At 36.0% G+C, this 15,681-nt stretch overlaps 1 long non-coding RNA gene across 1 annotated transcript; it reads right to left on the bottom strand.

The window, feature by feature from the left end:
* Window positions 1-5,867: 5,867 nt before the first annotated feature.
* On the bottom strand, window positions 5,868-14,075 carry LOC131071544 (uncharacterized). The gene is made up of 2 exons (XR_009112534.2): window positions 13,549-14,075; window positions 5,868-6,416 (listed from the first exon to the last, which is right to left on the bottom strand). It is a non-coding gene; the product is annotated as an uncharacterized LOC131071544 (long non-coding RNA).
* Between the last annotated feature and the right edge of the window lie 1,606 nt (window positions 14,076-15,681).

Genomic DNA, 15,681 nt, shown 5'->3' with positions numbered 1-15,681 from the left:
CAGCTGGGCAACACTCAAAAGGTTGTGCCTGAGGCCTTCTACCCAATACACATTATCAGCACTGCTTTTTCCATTTAGAGAGATGGACCCTCTGCCTTTTACCATACATGGTGCATCATTACCAAATTGGACCACACCGCCATCATACTCTTCCAGAGATAGAAACTTACTCCGGCCACTAGTCATGTGGTGAGAACAACCACTGTCAATAATCCACTCATTGGAATTATCAAAGCGGGAGACAAGAGCCTTCTTGTCTGACACATCTTCCTTACCTGCTACAAACACAATGTCTTCACTTTCTTCACCTTTTGATTCCTCATTAGTGACACCTTCATCAACTGCTACAAAATAGTTTCTCCTATTTCCTCCTTTGAACTTCTTGAACTTCTTTGGTTTATCCTTATTATCACCATTAGGACAATTTACAGCAATGTGTCCTATCCCATTGCAGGAAAAGCATTTCAAAGGGAGCTTACCAGTTCCCTTAGGAAGTCTCTTGGCAAGAAGAGCTTCAAATTTCATCGGGATCTCCTCATCATCCATTTCTTTGCTTTGTCTTGGTTCACAACTGGTACTAGCTTCTTTTCCCTTTCTAGATGGTGCAACAGATGCTCTAAAGGCTTATTCGGTCTTCTGAATACTGCCATCATAATTATTTAGCTCATATGTGGTCAAATTAGCAATGATGGAGTCTAGAGATACCTTTGTCTTGTCTATAGACCTCAACTCCTGAATAGCAGCAACCCTTATTGCATAGACTAGTAACAAGGATCTCAATACTTTTCTAACAATAGTGGAATCATCTATTTTACCTCCTACACTCTTGATGTCTCCAACAACAGTTTTGATTCTTATTCCATATTGTTGAATGGTCTCTCCTTCAACCAACCACATGTCTTCAAACTTTCCCCTAAGGCTCTCTTCCTTATCTTGTTTCACATGCTCATCACCATCATAGATATTCTCCAGAGCATCCCATACTTCTTTGGGATTGTCTTTATCCTGAACATCAATAAACTCAATGTTAGATAGACTGCTGATTAGGGCTTCCATGACTTGCCCATTCTCCTGAATCTCTCTTCTTTGATCATAAGTGAGAGTACCGATAGGGATAACATAAGCATTCTCAACATAGCTCCAGTGTTGAGCACCCATGCTTCTAATGTAGATCTTCATTATGTCTTTTCGTATCTTAAAGTTATCTCTCTTGAACTTTGGACCTTCCCTCTTCATCATTAGAGTGGGATCTTTTCCTCAAGTGGTTAAGCTTACAACACAGAGGACCTAGAGGATGCTCTGATACCAATTGATGAATAATGATGAATAGTTAGTACCAAACCGGTACTGAGAGGGGGGGGTGAATCAGTACAGACAAAAAAATACTTTCCTTGAACCAGTTTGAATGCAAAGACTGCACTTAACTGGTAAACAGTAACACTGGTCTAAATTAGGGCACTACCGATAAAACACAGTGAGAATGTGAGAGACATAAACCGGTAACGCTTAGATCTCCACACAATCTAATATCTCATTTCCACTTCCCCCATGTGCATAAACAAGTAATATATCATCAGATATAATGACTGCTAGTTCAGCATGCTTTACCACTTGGCAGAAAATATTAAAGTATCACATGAAAAGCATCACACATGACACACTGATTTTTCACATGGAAACCCAACTGGGAAAAACCACTATGGGGATGAATACCCACAAGCCGTTCTTTGAACTCTTCTGAAGTCCGCTTTGTTAGGAGCCTAGTCTAGTTAAAGACTTTTACAATAGGTTCTACTAGGAACCGATCCTGCTAGGGATCACCCAGTTAAGGGATGGCTAAATACCCGGTTAAAGGTTAGAACCCTGTTAAAGGTTACCTCACAAGAGGATTTGAAGAACTCGTTGAATTGAGTTACCCTATTAAAGGATTTACACAAAAGCCTGTTAAAGCTACCCAGTTAAGGGATTTTCCAACTGTTGAAATGGTTAGAAGTCAACAGGTAATACACTAATCTGATAACAACACACAATGCCAAGGGAGATCATCTTTAGCTCCTTTGCTTCTGCAATCACACTCTGTGGATATCAACACACTTCTCTGGTCTAGCAAGAATCAAGTATCTCTTCACTTGGATACACACATAACATTTGCCAACAACTTCAAAATGAAAAACATCATTGACCTTATAGGAAACAGATAGGTCAGTAGCATAAACCCTAAACCCTAAACATTTAGGTTTAATAATTCGGTCGGTTCAATCCTGACCATTAATCACACTGCATTGAATACAACAGTCTTGAACAAATCTCAAGACGTTCTCCAACGTTCATTATTTGCCGCTTTAGGAAGTTGATAACCCATCACGCGCTCTCCACCGTTTACAGAGACTTCGCACATTCCCAAGGTAGATAGGATCAAACTTCTTCATGCAAGAGCCTCAAGGAAACCATTCTCGTGCACAAGGTTGACATGGCAACACGATCTAATCTTCATTACAATGCTAACTCATCACAAGATGTCATTGATTGAATCACACAGGCTTGGAATGCATCAATCGGAAACCCTGAAGCTGAGACTACCAACCGGTAGTCATGCCAAATGAAACCCCAATACAATACTTCCCATATACTGGTTCTCATTCCAACATACCGCTTCACTTTTTCACATATACCGGTTCACAATATCATACCGATTCTCTTGCCAATTTGCTTACTTCAATATACCGGTTCATACTTCAGCATATTGACATCAATGACAACATACAATATCATCATGTCATCAAGCTCTACACATATGCCAACAATGTGATTTTGTAGATATAATAGAAGAGGAAATGGATACAAGTGTGTGACCACCTTCCCCTCCTCATGAAGCATTCAAAGAGGAGAAGCTGCTAAGACATTAATGGATTTGGATAGGCCATTATCCCTATTACCATTCCAGAGGAAGAAACAAATGATGAAAGGATGACAACTTATAAGCAATCCATGTCTGATGATAACTTCATTAATACTCTTGAATTTAATTCCTTTTGGTTGAGAGAAATATTGAAAAATATATCTAATGAAGAGAGACAAAATTTTGATAAAGAAAAGATAAAGTGCACTCCTCAAGAGGCTAGAGAATTAGTGAAAAAGAGTGGCATTAATGGAGGGATGGGACTTGGATTTTTTTTTGTTTTAGATCAAATCATGAGGCAGGAGGACCCAATGTATGCATAAGAATTGGGGGAACATGTTCAGGAGTCAATCCAAGCATCAAGGCCTTTACTATATGAGCCAAATCCCCTAACATAGAGAAGCCCATGGTGCTAAGAGGGGTAGAACAAAGGGTTGGTGAAGCAGTTATTAGAACTTTGGCAAACACAACTGCAATAAAGGCTTCCACCATAGCAATGCATGCATCCCATTTTGCTAAGTTGGTCGTAGAGGATCAGGAGAAGAAACATGAAAGGCTCAAAGTCATGCATGTGGCCATCAATGTTGACCATAGTTGGCTTTTCATTAAAAATGCAAAACTAAAGGGTAACTTGGCAAAAAGAGACTTCATGTCTTCAGTGGGTCCCAAGCTAGAAGAATTGGAAAAATTGAAAGAAGAAATACAAAAAAAAAAGGAAGAGGTAGAAAGGAATTATTTTGAAATCAGAAAATCATAAATTTTGCAAATTTCAAGTATAATTTTGGACAAATTGGATGAGGTACATGCCTCTTATTCTTTGATGTCACAATTATGTGACTAGCTAGATAAAATTCTTTCATTCTTTCAACCAATCAGGGTAAATTGGTTTTCCAAGGCGCAACAATTAAAAGAGATTCTTTTGGCAATAAAAAATGACCCCAAGGCACCTCAAAATGTGGGGATGACATGGAAGAATTACAATTTATTAATTAAAGAACTTCCCCAAGTGGAAGAGGAGAAAAAGGCATTGGACGAGAAAATGGAATCATTCAAGGGCCTAAAAAAGTGGGATATCTCCACAATTTTGACAAATGAAGGGCAGGTCAAGGACCTTGCTAGGTGAAAAGAGGATTTTAAAGAAGTAGTTAATGCAGTCGTAGAGACATTGGTCAATGGGACCAATCAGAAAAATACTTACCATTTGATCATTGACAAAATAATGGATGTGGACTTTTTGTATCATAGGTTCACATTAGAGATTGCCACTATACCTGCCCCAAAGACCAAGGATGTTATGGACAAACTATAAAAGTTGATATCTTTTACCTAGCCAACTGATGAAATTGACACTTGGCACAAGAGGTACTGCACCTTAGAAGAGGACCAACCTGAGGAGTAGTTATGGTTGAGTCCATTTTTGTAATATAGCATATCCTGTTAGTCTAATGTATGATTTGTATTCTCCAATGGAGATTGTATGTTCTTATTTAATATTCTTATTTTACCTTTTATATTTCCATAATAGGAGTAGTTGTTAGTATATAAAACCGATATCATGCATGCATGGATGATATTCTATTGTATGAAGCAAATATTTTTTTACACTTGTCTTGCTGTGCCTGAAGCTTGTTTTTGCTCCCTTGTCTTATAAAAGGGAAATCGGGGCTAGTAAAAAGGGATTCAAACATTTTGAGAAGTAGCATGTAATAGGAACCAATTTGAAATAAAATCTAGAACATTTCTTTTCTACAGATGTTCTATGCCATGATGTATCAATTATTTTAAAGATCATTAAAAGAAGATCATTTGCAGGTTTTGTCATTTCTCTGTGTACATTTTGTATGAGTTTTATTTAACCTGTAATGATTGTTTATCCATACTCAATAAAACAAAGGTTTTTGATCCGTAGTCAATAATACGAATGTTATTTAGCCTTAGACAATAACACAACTGTTATTGAGTTGTAGTCAATAACACGAAGGTTTTAGATCCGTATTGTGTCGTTTCGGAGCCAACATGTGAAAACTCGTGTTCTTCATGATGGGTTTCGTTTCAACTAAATGAATTAAATTCTATCCTAAGAGTGTTGTAATATATATATGGGAAAGTGTGAGGAAATGTATGGTGATTTCAATTAAATGTTACATGCAAGGCATAGAATATGTGATAGATGCTTGTAGTGTTGAGATATCACATTATTATTCATTGAATGGGTTTCATTTCAAGTAAATGAATTAATTTCTGTTTTGAGAATGTTGCAACATGTTTATGGACTAATGTGAGGAAACCTGTATTGATTTGGGAACCAATAGGTCTCCTTAAAGGAAAGGCTTAAATTTTGTATGAGGATTGTTGTAAGATGTGCACTTTTTAATGTGTTTCAGTTTGTTATGGTTCTATTGAATGTACTTTGCAAGTCATAAGGCATTCAAATTTTTAAGAGTTTGGCATCATCATTTTTATCATTTATTATGCATTAGTAATGGCACTAGATGACATACATAAAATATTATTTCAAGGTTACCAATTTCACATCAAGTTTGTTTACCATCGCACACCTCTGAAATTTTTATTATTCATTATAACATAATGTTGTAAATGAAAGATATAATATACCATATCGTGTTAGTGTGATTTATGTAATTTAATGTATCATGTTAGTGTGATGTATTCAATATAGCATATCGTGTTGGTTTGATGTATGTAATATAGGGACTTATAATATAGAATAGTGTTATTTCTCTATTAATATTCTTTTTAATGGACATGGAGTGATTTTTAAACGAATATTAATAATGCATGATACATTGAAGTTTGACATTTTATTTTTAATGTAGGATGCACATGTAAGAAAAAATAAAATAAATATGGACCAACCTCCCTATCTCCAAGCATAAATAAATATAAACAGTAGGAAAATACCAAAATTATAAATTTTGTCTAGGCAAATATACCAAGATCAACTCTGTAAACATAAATTTCAATTGTTTTATAAAAACCAAAGCCGTACAACCAAAGATAATACAATTTTATGGAGAAGACCTCATCTATGATGGAAATATTCTCAGAACCCTACCAACCCTCGTGGTGGGAAAAGACTGTTATATCTCGTGAAGAGGCAAATATAGTCCATAACCACAAGATTGGTAGGAAAAAGTTGAGTGACAACGTGGATGCCATCATTGTTATATGGCACTCGGGCCCGTCCCCTCCATGGGTCTCTAGCAGTGCACATAATGTGGACCCATGGAGAGAAACATACCAGTACACTAAGGCCAAATATATAGGCCATAGTACCCTATATATGTGGTTCCCTCTCCCAAGCTGAAGAAAAAAGAAGGCCTCATAAATGTGGATAGTATACAATGTATCGTTGCTAACATGTTCGTGGACATGTAGATGCCACCCAATGGTAAATTGATGAAACTTCCTTTGCAAAAGTGTTTGTATCATGTCAGGGTGGAGGTGTTGCAATAGTGCAGACTCTTCATTGTGCTCTGCCAAAGTCTGTAGCAACCTTCACATTCATACAACAAGAGTATTAGTTATTTAACAATAGCATTCAATAAATGTAAGAAATATTCATACAATAAGAGTGTTAGTTATTTAACTAAACCATTCAATAATTGTAACACATATTCATACAATAAGAGTCTTACTATTTAACTATAGCATTCAATAAATGTAAGACATAAAGGTAGAATACTGAAAATAAAGAATCAAAATTACAACCTCCTCCTGTTGCTAGAAGTGTACGTGAATCCCATAGCACTATGTACCGGCTAGAGCATTAGAACAATATTACAACAGACAAATCTAGTCCATATTACTCAACATGTTAAAAGATAAAAGGATAAACATGGAGCTAAAAAAAATGTAGTACAAAGGTAATGATTGACACATGGTTTCAAATACGATACAGATTAAAAAGGGATTACCACCTCCTAGGCAATGACAAACAAAAAAGTTTCACAGTCAAAGCAGTATAATGCAATGTGTAATTTGTTGCAAAAAATGAACCAAGCGACCTATATAGCACATCTTAGCTGTTAACACAAATATGAAAACGTCATGTAGTCTTCCTCATATATGAAATACATAAAAAATAGATATCCAAATCTGAACCAATAATACCAATGTTGTGTTACTAAGGGACATTATGTGATCCTTGTTCGCATATAGGAAAATCAAAAGCCAATCGCCAACGAGGACTCCTCTGCCTAGATGTTGACGGTGTAGTGAACATTGTCAGGCCTATCTATGGACCACTTTCACCAACTACAAAACATAATGACTAAATAAGCATGTGCACCATTGACATGTTTAGATGCCACTTAAATATGACACTTGTGTACCAACCTATATTAGATGCAATAGATCCTATGGAAAGGACATGCGGTTTCGATGCTTGGTCCAATTACCTCATTCCCTTTCGCCTCCTAGAAGTCTCTGAGGGGAACTCAAAGGTGTTAGGCTACATAACATAATGAAATATCTCAGTACTCGTAGTCTTCCTATGTTGCCTCTGAATTCGATGACAATTCCTACTTGCACTGAACCAAGGCTGCATGTGAATGGTGCTTATACTAGCTAGATCGATATGGGGACTGAAATCGAATGCCATGGAACAAGAATTGTCAAGATCAACCATGAACCTCTCCACACAACCCTCAAATGCCATTATTTATTTGCATGATTGTGGCATTGTTTGCGATAACATCTTCAACTATATGCTCGCTTCATTCCACGTCATGATGTTAGCATCCTCTATATGTGTTTCTACACTGGAAATGCTATCGACAACCAGTTGAGGTATTGGGTGTTGATTCACATTAGTAGATATTGGAGTTGGCATAGGAATAGGTTCTGCATGAAACAAAATCTTATAGTGAAGTGCAAATCTTTTGAATTGACATACATCAACATTGACGAACCAAACAAATTGATTTGCATTTAACATCCGCTTACCCGGGAGACATGAATCATTGAATGAGTTGTTGATCATTGCAACAACCTTCAAAGCATGCTTGCGCATGTTTCCTTGCAAACTTCATAGACAGTCACATATGTACAAGTGATCACCATATTTCGTAACCACATACCAATTGCAAGAGGACTGAATTTTCACCCAGTACAAACCAGGACTCATGTCATCTGGAACACAGTCGACATCAAGAATTTCCTTTGCCCTCTCCATACTAGTTTGCAAATGTGACAACCTATAGTTTTTGATGAATCCAAAATTTGCAACATTTGCTTTTGCTTGTAGTATGGTTCCACTTTATAGGCAATCTTATGATATAGATTGTCCATCCTCCTTGTGCACATCTTTTTATTGTCTCTTAGGTGCAGTTTTTTCATGGTATGATTCGGTGACATTAGTTGTGTCATGTTTAGCATGAGGGAAATTCCTGAAGTTTTTCGCCCACATAGCTACCCCAAATAAAACAAAAATGTAGGATGTCAACTAACAAATGAATGCAACAAGTGTCACAATGAAAGAGTGAACAAGTCATCGAAGGCAAATCCAAGGTAACACAAAACTCACCAATACGGCCATCTCGACACCATGTGTTGCAGAAGTACTCCAGAAAATGTTGATGATCACTAAATTCAACAAAGAAAGTGTGCAGTTGTTGAATAGTGTACCCTTCACTTTCATGCATTGCCATCATTATTTGCCCTAGATGGTGAAAAATGTCCATTGCTCTTTCCTTTGTTGCATACTTGTAGACATTCTTCAACCATGCTCGATGCACATGCCAAATACAAAGTATGACATGACATTAAAAAACGGTCATGTTTCAAACTCAATGATTAATTGTGCCTGATCATATAGAATAAAAGGTAGAGAAACATATCTTACTATTTGATTTGATGAAAACAAACAATTGAAACATGCACGTATTGTATCGCTTGTATCTCTGCACTTGCATCATCTGTGATAAATTCGTTGATCCTCCAATCAGGCCTCCTTTCCTTTGCTCGTCTCTAGAACACCACCAACCACACCTCATTGTCCTCAATCTTGTTCATCGATGTAATGGCTCATGCAATGGGCACCCCTAATTTTTGCTCATAAAAAATGAGCAACGAATACAATTGGTACCATTTTAAGAAACAACCATGAAAATCATTAGCATCTACAAATATAATGGGCAACTTAAAAATATGACGAAGACTCATTAAAAGGAATTTGAGGAGACTTGCCCCATATTTATTTGTTGCAAATGTGGAATCCATCGAGATGAATGAGTCATGTGAGTGTCGAACCATCATGTCTAGCATCCAAGACGTTTGTATTCCCATAATGAAAGGTGTGTCGGGGCCTTGTGGTTGCTGGAAAAAAAAGAAATTAGCCTCATCTTGTTTTTTCCATTTCAAGATGCTAGTGGCATCATGCGATGCTTTCATGATCGAATGGAGCGGACCCTTGCTGTCGCATTCATAACATACTTGCATGTTAGGAATGAATTTATCTTCCTCAACATACTACAGAAAACGACATCATCAAGATGTTTGTCCATTATAGCGTCAACATTGACATCCATCACCAGCAAGCTCTCTACATATGCTTTGCATTCATTAGATAGGTTTGGTGCAAATTGACAGCGCAGCTCATTGCTAGTATCATGCACACCATGACAAAATTCACCATTGTTGTCTACATGCAACGGTTGCTTGTATTTCAAGATGGCCACATTTGGCCTACCATATAACACCTTAACAATGAAGTGGCATGTACAAACTCTTTTGTTTTTTATATGGATGACCCTACTTCTAAGGTCGCGACTTATTCCTATTGTCTTTGGGACCATATGCACACCAATGCCTATTAAAAAATTGTCATATTATCAAAAAAAGTCATGATGTCATTACACAGACAAAGCATAGCAATGAATTCGTCTACTAATTGGTTGTACATCTTTGTTGTATGTTTCTTGTGCACAATACTATGGTCTTTAGAGTGCCTCTTTCAGACAAACATGGTTTCAACACCTTCAAGCAACGATTCCCCTTTGAAGAATGCATTCAATCTAGCAAGTGGAATCACTGCACAAAGCTCTTTTGTGGAATCATCTTCACCCCAAATTGGGATCCACTTAATATCCACAAAAGACAAATGATGGATACCTTCACCACTGTCTTGCACTTCCAATCCCAACATCTGTCACCATTTTCAGTGTTTTGCCATCCTAGTGAAGTACATATCAGCCAATATCGGCGAATTAGGATGTTTTAATTTGTAATGGTGAAAATTGTACATCTATGTCTCTTTTCTTTGTGATTTGGGCCCTTTTTTATTATTTTGATTCTGTCAGGTCAATTATACTTACATGTTTGAAAGGCTTTGTAGAATAAGGGATATCAACTTTGGTTTCTAATTAAAAGATAATTATACTCAGATAATCCATCTACTCTATCCAATCTAATTTATCCTATTTTCTGCATCAACTGGTCATTCACTAAAATGTGAGTTATTGATCTTTCAGTGCAGATGATTTATGTCTATCATATGTGAAACTCATTCAACATCTTGCAATGTTCAAGGGATATAAAGGTAATCATCTTGGTTGCTAGTATTCATGATGAAGTACATAATATAGATCTCTGAATTCTTACAATTGTTGTAAGTGTTTCAAACCCATTTTATTATATAGTCATATAGAGTGTGATTATAGTAGTGGAATATTGTTAGATTTTGATGACTAAGAATTCATGAACTCAGATTAAAACATGAAAGACAAAAAATCCTAGATGATGAAACTTTTAGGGATCCTTGAATGATTATGAGTAACTTCATTTACCTTGGAATCAAACTATTAAAAAATGTTTCCCTTTTTGGCAAGGGGCTTCCATAGGTCTACAATGATGGCTTCCTAGATAATGCCTAAATTATGCAAGGTACATTGCATTTTGTTGGGAAACATTTATAGCTTTCCAGTGGTGGTTCTAATGTGTGGATAGAGACATGTAACAACAATGAAAATGAATCTAGTTGTCTATTTATGTAATGTTTGGAATTTGCTGACTTGGTTTACATCAGCTTTGCAATTCACCACACAAAATGCTATCATCATCTATCCTTTTATGTGCTCTCAAAAATAGCCATTGATAGCCTCTATATAGTATGTTGTAAACAATTTTGTCTCACAAAATGCTTGAGATGCAGTGCTAATTTATAACTTTTTTTAATGATAAAAGTTGTTGAAAAGTACTATGGATCATGCCAAGCACAAGTGCAAGAATTGTTAAAACTATGCTTGAAATTTTATCTTAAAGAAAATATTAGTACCAGATGCATTCAATCAAAAGTGAGAACTCTGAATCATAGTTCAAAAACTCACAACACGCTGTCAGCTTTTTAACTTGTCTCTTTTGGAACAACTCATTCGGTCGCAGCTATTCTGGCTCCAAAATGGCCAAATCATACACCATGTTATTGACATGTTAGTCAATTGCAGTCGTTGTTTAAAAAATCTACCGTGTAAAACGTGTGACTAACTTGCGTGTTATGCACATCGTATTGTCGTTTTGGAGCTAGAATAGCTGTGTCCAAGTTGGAATAGTATGCAAAGTAAAACTTCTCTTCAAATTATAAAAGGAAGCTCCTTGAGATCTAAACCAAACCCTAGACACTAAGCTATATGCAAAATATAGAGTTATTGATAAGAACGTAACTATCTACTTATATGTTAATAGGCAACAATGCCTTTCTACTAGATAAAGTACAAATTAATAAATAGATTTAAATAGGATTGAAAAAAAAATGACTATTGGGCTAAATAATAGCATGTGATTTTTGGATTCGAAATGTTATGTTGCATGAAAAGCTACAATCTAGATAGACAAGTATCATCCATACAAAGCTTCATGGTATAATTTACTTTCTATTCCACTAATGAAATTACAAGCATAGTGAAGCAAGACAACGATATCAATTTGAACAATATTTCAACAACATAACGATAGCCTCAACTAGCATTAAAAGTTTTTTGTGCTCAAAGCATTTATTTAGATGTTACAAAATACCATAATTTTTGGGATTTGTGATAATGGATTATTTATCCCAAAAGTCAATGTTTTAAAGAAGAAATGCTTAAAGCCTTTTGAAAAATTATGAAACAAAGAACTTTAAAGAAAATACTATTCTGAATAATTTTATGGTGATCTTTTTCGTAATTAGAAAATTCTAATTAGGAAAGTCAATAACACACACAACATATTAGTATTAATGAGATATCAATGACTTTTATATTAACAATATAAATAATAATCATCCACAGACAATAAAAATTTTAATAATCTAAAAATGAATGATTATTAGATAAAGAAAATATTAGTATGTTATATTCGTTTTCTATTAAGATAAACATTCATTAGTTCGTTACAATTAGTATTAGAAAATACTAATGACACTTATTATTATTTAGGATTAAGCGTTTTGACTATGCTAGATTATATTAATGAAATTTGTTATATTATTAATACCTATATTAATATTGGTTAGTATATAATATGTTATTATCAAAAAAAAAAAATCCAGTATTAATAAAATACCAATTTCTTTTCCAGTATTTGTTTTAGAATATTATCTAATAACCTTAATTTTTATTTCTATTAGTTATTGCTACGGATGTCAGTAACACGACAGTTATACACCGTTGATCGTGTAAAGAAAGGTTGCGATTTTTTGAATTTGTCAATAACACGAGTTTGCTAATCTCATTTTGCAGCCAATTTAGCCGCGTCTTGGCTACAAAACCGTCAATGCGTACATCATGTTATTGACAACTTAAAAAATCGTAGTCGTTGTTTGCAAAATCAATGGTGTATAATGTTCGCTAGCTTGCATGTTATTGACACCGTACAATAGTTTTGGAGTTAGAATAGCTACGTTCGTCTGTGGTGGAGCCCAACACGAAGGTTGGTCGAAAGTTAGCACTAACTTTCGGCTCCTTCGTGTTGGGCTCTGCTACGAATGCAACTATTCTGGCTACAATACAAGGTTAGAAAAGGCGTGTTTTTTATGGACTCGACTAAACTGGCTCGAAAACTGCAAGTTAAAACTCGTGTTGCAGTTTTCAAGCAAGTTTAGTTGCGAGAAAGTTATAGATCCGAACCCAGTTTAGTCGTGGCACACACAAAGGTTAGGTGAAAGTTATAGATCCTCAAGGACGCGACTAACCTTCGTCCTCGAGGATCTGTAACTTTCGACCAAAGAAGAAAGTCTGGATTATTGCAAGGGGAATGGCCTGCTCATCAAATGTAAGCATGCGCTGAACATTGTCTAAAAAACAAAGAAGTATGCAAATCTTAAAACCCTAGAATACCCATGCAAATTTGTTACATGCGCTTTGACTGTTGCGGATTTGGAGCCAGTTTATCTGCGGGAAAGTTACGGTCGCGGCTAATTTGAGGTTGTGATAAACTCAATAACACACAAAAACATAGATTGAACCCAGTTAGGCATTCGACAGTGAGTTCTTTTAAGACTGCGGATTTTATTTTCATGTCACCAAGATTTAACAAAATACAAAAAATAACTAACTTCTTTTGAAACCCACTTACATACAGAGAAATAATAGCACGTAAACCCTAATGCGTGAGGAAGAAAGGAAAAATTTCAGGCTTTCTTGTATACATACCTGACTATGGATTGACAAATTCTCTTTCTTCCCTTGCCCACGTCCCCTTCTGACCTTCAATCCCTTTCCCCATTAGCCGTACGTAGCTATTCGGCTCTGAATGGATCTCAAAAAACCCCCAATTTTTGAACAGATGAAGGATGTAAATCTCTCTCACAGATGGGTACCTAACTTGCTTCAGGCTCTCAGCTACATGCGCTTCTGGTTTGTTAAGGCTTGCTAACAATTTCTTCGATTCCAAGATATGCAAGTTATTGACTGCTATCTTGAGCTCCAAGTTTTCACATGACATGGCTTTGTGTTATGGGACGCAGCCTGTCCGGCCATATTAGTACATCGAGTTATTGACTGCTTTGAAAATCGCAGTCGTAGCTTTTGCAATCAATGGTGTAAAATGTCTGACTACCCTTCATGTTATGCACATTCCATCCAATGTACTGTGTTTTTCAAGCCAAAATAGACGCAGGCCTTTCCCACCTAATAGCATTCCCGCTCTGGTTCTGCAATCAACATGGACTGCTAGTAGTTTGGGCAACTACCGGTAGATTACGAATGCGTGTTATGTGCACTTTCATTTCAAGTGACATGACATGTTGTGGACATCACAACATGTCCACGCCATCATAGCCCCACGTACGCCATCACAGCATGTCCACCTCGTCGCAACCCGTGTGGGGGACCACATGCAAGTGGGCATGGATATGCATGTATGTCCCATTTTGAAACATGCATGTCATTGGTATGACACTACCGTTTTGGAGCCAGAATAGCTACATCCTAAGGAATGAATGTTTGATGATGGTGTGTATAATAAATGTGGTATTTATGGAAAAGTGTGTAAAGATAGATAAGTGTCGGTAGATGTATGGAAATGTGTGTATATGTTGATAGGTGAAGACTAAAGGAATCAGCCTAACTTTGCACGATATTGAGTCATTTGTCAACATGCAATTTTACTAAAATACTCTCAAATGGATACAATGCAATGGGAATTGACACACATGTCAATTTTTCCATTACTACAATAATATAAATGCATTGATGATGATATGTTTATATTATAAACACTTAGAAAAACTTTAATTGACAAAGCTTTATTATGATTTGATTTGCATGAACTTATATGCGCTTTCAAAATATATTTCACTTGCAAAAATAATACTAATATTTTATGATTAAAATGACTTTCATACAATTATATATACTTATCATATCATCCAACATGAACATGGCATTGTGCATTATGTTAATGAATACATTATGAACACATCATTCAAAGACAAATAAAAATGAAAAAACATTAAATTAAGAAATACTCCACATGTCATATTATTTGTAAAGTCATTAAGTCGTCTCCCATCAAACTTATTACTCCAAGATAAGAATGTCCATAATTATGTCCATATATCGTTCCCACCTCATTGTGTGAAAAAAACTTCCAAAAACTGATTTAAAAAACTAATAATTATATATCACATCTAAATCTCACACATCATAGAACAATATATAATACTATAATTACAAAAGTATATAATGAGTCAAAACTTTTTTTCATGGTACACTTACAAAGGTACATGATAAAAATCAAAGAGAGTAAATAACTTAAGAGAAGAAACTTCCGAAGAAGATACACAAGAGAAAGAACAGTCGTACTGTAGAAAGATTTACATCAAAATTAGCATTTGCTATACGACAGAATGTATGTTAATTACTGAGAAAGCTCCAAACCGGCCACCTTGCGGAAGTCATAGTCACTGTCATAATCTAGGGCAATCTCCATTACTCCGCTTGCCAAATACTTTCGCAAATACCTACCGATTTCCTGGCCCGGGAATTTCTCCATTGTTTGCCTTGTGGAAAGAGAAGCCACATCCTCCACATCACAAGCAGGACTCAAATTCGTTTCTTTCTCTGTCGTCGTGCTTCTTGAGCTGCAATCTTTTTCCTCGCTAATTTTCCTCTTCCCTGTTACGGATTCAGGTTGTGTCCTCTGTGTCTCCTGCTTCCTTGAGCTGCAATCTTTGCCCTCGCTAAATTTCCTCTTCCCTGTTATAGATTCAGCTTGTGTCCTCTGCGACTCCTGCTTCCTTCTGCTGCAATCTTTTTCATCGCTGATTTTCCTCTTCCCTGTTA

This window comes from Cryptomeria japonica, chromosome 11, assembly GCF_030272615.1.
Source record: "Cryptomeria japonica chromosome 11, Sugi_1.0, whole genome shotgun sequence".
NCBI lineage: Eukaryota > Viridiplantae > Streptophyta > Pinopsida > Cupressales > Cupressaceae > Cryptomeria > Cryptomeria japonica.
This window is presented reverse-complemented; position numbering and strand designations above follow the sequence as displayed.